Source organism: Papio anubis, chromosome 7 (genome assembly GCF_008728515.1).
Source record: "Papio anubis isolate 15944 chromosome 7, Panubis1.0, whole genome shotgun sequence".
Classification (NCBI taxonomy): domain Eukaryota; kingdom Metazoa; phylum Chordata; class Mammalia; order Primates; family Cercopithecidae; genus Papio; species Papio anubis.
In genome coordinates, this window is record NC_044982.1 from 108,428,436 (window position 1) to 108,435,095 (window position 6,660).

The 6,660-nt window shown below is 43.1% G+C and overlaps 1 non-coding gene across 1 annotated transcript; it reads right to left on the reverse strand.

Moving 5' to 3' along the window:
* Positions 1 to 5,534: 5,534 nt before the first annotated feature.
* LOC116276010 lies at positions 5,535 to 5,641 on the reverse strand. Its single transcript, XR_004185471.1, has one exon. It is a non-coding gene; the product is annotated as a U6 spliceosomal RNA (small nuclear RNA).
* Positions 5,642 to 6,660: the final 1,019 nt, after the last annotated feature.

Below are 6,660 nucleotides of genomic sequence, written 5' to 3' on the forward strand. Positions count from 1 at the left end.
TTCCATAGGGATTCTGCTGTAGATTTCCAGGGTAGCAAGACAACAAAAGTCATGTAACTACATATATAGCTATGCATCTATGGGATAGCATAGATGCATAGCTATCTTTTCAATCATGTGGATGTAATTGAAAGTGCTGGCTATTGTGATTTGCACTAGTATTTCTTTGGGGTTGCTATCAATCAGAATGGTAAAATTAACCACTCATAAATAGATATAAAACTTTGTCAGAATCTTTGTGATCAGGGTCTGTGCCCAACCCTTATGGGTGATGAGCAGGAATAAGGTGATGGCATCCCATATTCACTATTTCAGATTCAGACAACTTTCCATTCTGGGTCCTGATCGCCACAGTCTAGTCACAAGAGATAGAACTTCCAGCAGAGCCCAGAAAACTGTTAGACTTGGGGGATAAAGAACAGGGAAGCCAAAGTTTGTTCACTTTAAAAGGTAGTAGCAGAAGCCCACTCACATCTCTTGCTGTTACTGAACCAAACTGGGGTCTGTTCACCTGGGGCAGCAAAACCAAACACTAGCATTGGGATTGCAGCCAGAGAAAATGGTGCATTTATTGCAGGGCACCCAACAAGGAGAATGAGGCAGCTCATGCTTAAGACCTGAAGTCCCTGATGGATTACAGGTAAGAGTTTTTAAAGGTAGGGAGGCAGAGGTTACAGGCAAAGTCATAAATCAATATATGGCAACTATATATTGGTTTGACCTAGAAATGCAGGACGTCTGGGTTAGGGAGGGCACGGGTCATAGGTAGATTCAAATATTTTCTGATTTGCAGTTGGTTCAGGAGGTAGAAGTTTATCTAAAAATTTTGGATCCACAGTAAAGAATGTAAACTCTGGCTTGTGGGCATGACCTCCTCCAGGCCCTTCAGGAAGAAATTTAGAACAAAGAACTCTTATCAGAGTTCATTCCTCAGTTCCCCTTTATCTGAGGTGTATGTGCCAGTGGTTCCATTTGTTGGAGGTTTAAGTTTCTGAAACAACTCAGAGAGATATGGTAAGATGTTATCTTTAGCTTACATGGGGAGCCAAACATCTCGTGACTCTAACTTCTTTGGCTATAGTTTTAAGCTACTATTACTTTCTTGCTTATTAAGTTGCTCACTTACTTCTCAGTGCGAGCTAGATGCCTGGAATTTCTCTAGAAATAACGCAAGATTTTCTTGACTTCCGTGCTTGTGAGAGGCTGTCTGGCAGGCCCCTAAGAGGCATCCTTGCTTCGTCTCATTGCCTTGTTAGCCTGGTGGTTGCAAGGACTTTAGGCTCCTGAGTCCATTGAACTAGCTGGGCTCGTCCAGTCCTTGGACCTTTGCACTCAAGACAGTGTCTTTTTACGTTTAGCACAGTTTCTTGGTGTCCCATTGACCTAACCAACCTTGCCAAGCAGGACTTTGCTTTAGTATGCATGCTCAACCACCCCTGACCTGCCCAAGTGACTTGGGACTGTAACTCCCAGGTGCCATCATCGGACAACTGATTCATGTCTTGTTTCTCCATCTGGAAGGTCCAGAAAACAGGAACATCTGGTATACCAAGTATGTGAGAGATTTAGATTAAGTCAGCCTACATACAGTCTGATTAAAGAGCACTGTGAAAATGTCAAATGCTATAAATATGGGTAATATAGTAGTAACTGAGAAGCAGCTTGGTTAATTGAAGCCAGTCCCAAGAGCTATCCTATAATTATGGAGTGATTGTGTCTGGTATGCCCTGAAGCATGGCAAAGATCTTTTATGCAAAGACGCAAGTCAAATAATTTTGCATCCCATTAATGTCTAAGATACAGCTTTAACCTAGGAAATGATGCTAAGCATTCTTAAGAGTTTGATAAGTAAAAAGAATGTCTTGACTTAGACGCCAACTGTTTGTCTTTATGGCATATGACCCCAGTCACCAGCTGGCGGTTCTAAAAGATAATGGGTTCACCATTGTACCTCAGGCTCTTGGCAAATCCATCTGAGTGTGAAATAACTAGAAAAGTTTTTCTCTGACCTGAATAGATGAGAAAAAATTATAAAAAATCAGGGATGAGGATTACACTCTAAAGGTCAACAATTCCTAGGTCAATAACCAGGACTCCAGCGTTTACAATACTGACATTACCTTTTTTTCTTTTCTTTTTTTTCAAGATGGAGTTTCTCTCTTGTTGCCCAGGCTGGAGTGCAATGGCATGATCTCCACTCACGGCAACCTCTGCCTCCCAGGTTCAAGTGATTCTCCTGCCTCAGCCTCCCGAGTAGCTGGGATTACAGGCACCCGCCACCACACCCAACTAATTTTTTTTTTTTTTTTTGGTATATTTAGCAGAGATGGAGTTTCACCATGTTGGTCAGGCTGGTCTTGAACTCCCAACCTCTGGCGATCCACCCGCCTCGGCCACCCAAAGTGCTAGGATTACCGGGACATTACCTTTTCTTGAAATGTTAACAGAGGCCGGGTGCGGTGGCTCATGCCTGTAATCTCAACACTTTGTAAGGCAGAGGTGAGAGGATTGCTTGAGCCCAGGATTTTGGGACCAGCCTGGGCGACATAGTGGTATCCTGCCTTTAAATAAATAACCAAAATTAAAAACAAAAAAACTGTAGATATCTCCATTCTTCATTCATATCTTGATGTTAGCCACATTCCTAAATAATCCCCCATAATAAGACTATTATGTTTTTAATTTGACAGATTAAACCTCCAGACTACAGATTTATTTATTTAAAACTTCCAGATTATAAATTTATTTTTAAAATGTTGCTGTGGAATGAGTACAGAAGGGATTGATGTAAAAATATGTGTGTACTCTGCAGTTTCCTTCTGTACCTTTTCACAGATTTGGTGTGGTTTTTTATTTGTTTTGTCTGCTTTTTGAGACAGGGTCTCACTCTATCACCCAGGCTGAAGCACAGTGGCACAATCTTGGCTTGCTGCAGTCTCAACCTCTCGGACTCAAGTGATCCCCCTGCCCAGAAGAATGAGGGGACTGTTCTGAAGATGATAGTGTGAAGAAGATGATATAAGTGAAGTAGTCCCCCCTCCTGAGTAGCTGGGACTACAGGCACACACATCACACCCAGCTAATTTTTTGTATTTTTTGTAGAGACAGGGCCTTGCTATGTTGCCCAGGCTGGTCTCAAACTCTTGGGTTCATGCAATTGGCCTGCCTCGCCCTCCCAAAGTGCTGGGATTACAGGTGTGAGCCACCACACCCGGCCTTTCACAGATTTATGTCTAGATGATGATTTCATTCTTGGGCCTCTCCCTGGATAATCTCAACTTCTAAATCTTGAACACCTACCCACCTCTTCTCCTATGTCTTCAGTCTGCAATTCCACCTGCCTCCTAGGCATCTCCACTCCAATGAGCTGCAGGCCCCTTCTACTCATTATGGCTGAAATGGAGCTCAGCTCAAACCCCTCCCCATCTACTTGAGCCCTCCTCCCATGCTCCCAGCTCAGCGAATGGCACTCCCCAGAAAGCCAGAGCTAGGTATGTTGATGTTATCTTTGATTCCTTCTTCTTTTTCACCCTGTATTTCCAGTTGGTCTGGGTCTTGCTAATTTTAATCCTGACTATAATTGAATCCATCCCTACCTTAATCCAAGCTACAATTCTTTTTTATTTGTATTTTTATTTTTTGAGATAGGGTTTCATTCTGTTACCCAGGCTGGAGAGCAGTGGCGTGATCTTGGCTCACTGAAGCTTGAACATCCTAGGCTCAGGTGATCCTCCCACCCCAGTCTCCTGAGTAGCTGGGACTACAAGCAAGCACCACCATGGCTGGCTAATTTTTTGTATTTTTAGTAGAGATGGGGATTCACCATGTTGTCCAGGCTGGTCTTGAACTCCTGGACTCAAGCAATCTGCCTGCCTCACCCTCTCAGAGTGCTGCGATTACAGGCGAGAGCCACCTGCCTGGCCTCAAGCCACAACTCTTTCTTGCATAGATTGCTGTCTTAACTTCTAGGCTCTGCCTCAATTCTTGTCCCCCATAAAATTTGTTCATGTCCTGTTCCTGCTTCAAATCCTTTAATGACATCCCCTTGACATTAAGATAAGGTCTAAGGTCTAAAGTCCATTATATGGCCTCTGAGTCCTTTCTTGTCTCTCTAACTTTAGCCATTTCCCACCTCATCAGGACCTTCTCTCAATCCCTTAAAGAGACCATACTCTCTTCTCTTACCCCCATTAGACTCCACAAGGACAGGAAGAATAGTTGCCTCGATTATCATCACATTCCTAGGGCCCAATGCCTCATCTGGCCCTTGATATATAGCCATGGTCTGTGGGTCTTTGGTGCATTGCAATTTCCCTTCTAACTGGTCATTATAAAAAATATACTTTTATTTTATAAAAAATAAAATAAAATAAAACAGCATCTTGCTTTGGTGCCCAGGCTAAAGTGCAGTGGTGTGATCATAGCTCACTGCAGCCTCAGACTCCTGGGCTCAAGCAACTGCCCTGCCTCAGCCTCTCAAGTAGCTGGGACTACAGGAGCTCGCCACTATGCCCTGCTATATTTTGTGTGTGTGTGTGTGTAGATGGGGTTTTGCTACATTGCCCAGGCTAGTCTTGAACTCCTGGCCTCCTGATGATATCCTCCCACCATGGCGTCCCAAAGCACTGAGATTATAGGCATGAGCCACCTCTCCTGGCCTAAAGATGTATTTGTAAGCTTTTTTTTTTTTTTTTTGCCACAGGTTCTCACTCTGTCACCCAGACTGGAGTGCAGTGGTGCAATCTTGGCTCACTGCAGCCTCAACTTCCTGGGCTCAAGTGATCCTCCCACCTCAGCCTCCTGAGTAGGTGGGACTACAGGTGCCCACCACCATGCCTGCCTCAGCCTCCCAAAGTGCTGGGATTATAGGCATGAGCCACCTTGCCTGACCTAAAGATGTATTTTAATTCCCATATTCCACTCTTGAATTCCTATCAGACCAAGTAACCTTATCCTCCTAAGATTGTTTGTACTATACTATATTATATCTCACGTCCACGTTATTACCAGTGAAATAATACATTTCACTCATTTACAAAATAAGGCTCTTCCTGTAGAAGTCACACCTGTCTTCCATAAAAACTGGTTTCACAAGTCTATCTAGGTGTTTGTCTCCTCTTCTAATTTCAATCTAAAGCCTTTCTGATCTGGTCGCCCTATCTCCAGGACACGAATATTAATCTCAGCCCTCTTGAGGGACATTCCTTCCGGAGTCATGTGTCAGTTTGCTATTTCACAGGATGTTAATGTTTCACGTTGTTGAAGTGTTGCAATATTTGGAGACTCTGATAGTCAGAAATTTCTTCTTTGTGTCTAATAAATTGCTCCTGCTGTAATTTTGAAATGGGCACTCTAAGAAGGGAGAGTTCCACACATCTCCCTGATCCCCACCTCCCACCCCCCATAATCTTGGAGTGAAGAGTAGAGATCCATGAAGCCCATTCCTTCTTTCATGGCACCCGGCCCTGGAGTCTGATTCTCCCATGTTTACAGAACAACACCAATCATGGGTGAGTTGGACACTCCATTTCATGTTTTCATTCTTATTTTTCACAAATTTGTGTGTCATACTCATGCAGGGGTCATGCTAATATTCTCTGTATCATTCCAATTTTTGCATATGTGCTGCTGAAGCAGGCACTATTTTATGTTTTTAAATCTAATGAGATAAGGTTTATTTTATTTTGTCATGTAATTTCAAAGGAATTACTAGTTTATCAAATTTTAAGCAACATATTGTTAGAAAAATAATGTGAAAAGTGTCTTTCTCTTTGCCACATCAAATAAGGAGAAGGGATAAATTTTTTAAAAATCAGTAACTTCTGAAAACATACAGAGGAAAGTCTGAACGAATTCACTTTAGATGCCAAAGTCTTTGAAGAATGTGGGGACTGTTCTGAAGATGATAGTGTGAAGAAGATGATATAAATGGTTGAAATGGAATTCCAGAGAGGTTCCTTTTCTGTGATCCTTCACTATTCTTACCTTGCCAATCCATAGCCCTGAATAAACACAAACAGGCCAGGTGCAGTGGCTCACACCTGTAATCCCTCCCAGCACTTAGGAAGGAGAAAGTGGGAGGATTGCTTGAGCCCAGGAGTTCGAGACCAGTGTGAACAACATGCAAAACCCATGTCTCTACAAAAAATATTAATGAAAAAAAATAGCTGGGTGTGGTGGTGTACACCTGTGGTCCCAGCTACTTGGAAGGCTGAGATGGGAGGAAGATCAGCTGAGCCTACGAGGTTGACGCTGCAGTGAGCTGTGATTACACCACTGTGCTTCAGTCTGGGTGACAGAGCAACATCCACTCTCAAAATAAATAAAAACACAAACACCTGTCTCCTTTGTTCTTCATCGTGGGCTGCTCTGCTTGGCTATGGAAATTGGTATCTCGTTGCACAACATCAGCCGCCTTCAATATTGCTCATGAGTCTTCTTACTCATGAGTCTTCCTTGTTGATGTCCTATTCCAGTCAGACCACACCTGTATCATACACAGTTCTGGAGCCACATATCCAGAGAGACTGAGACAAGCTGAAGCATGTGCAGGAGCTTAGAAATTCAACCTGTGCCTTGTGAGCAGTCCTTGAAAGAATGTTCAATGCTTAGTTTGAAGAACAGGAGAGCTGATTTCTGAAGTCCAACAGTCATTCAGGA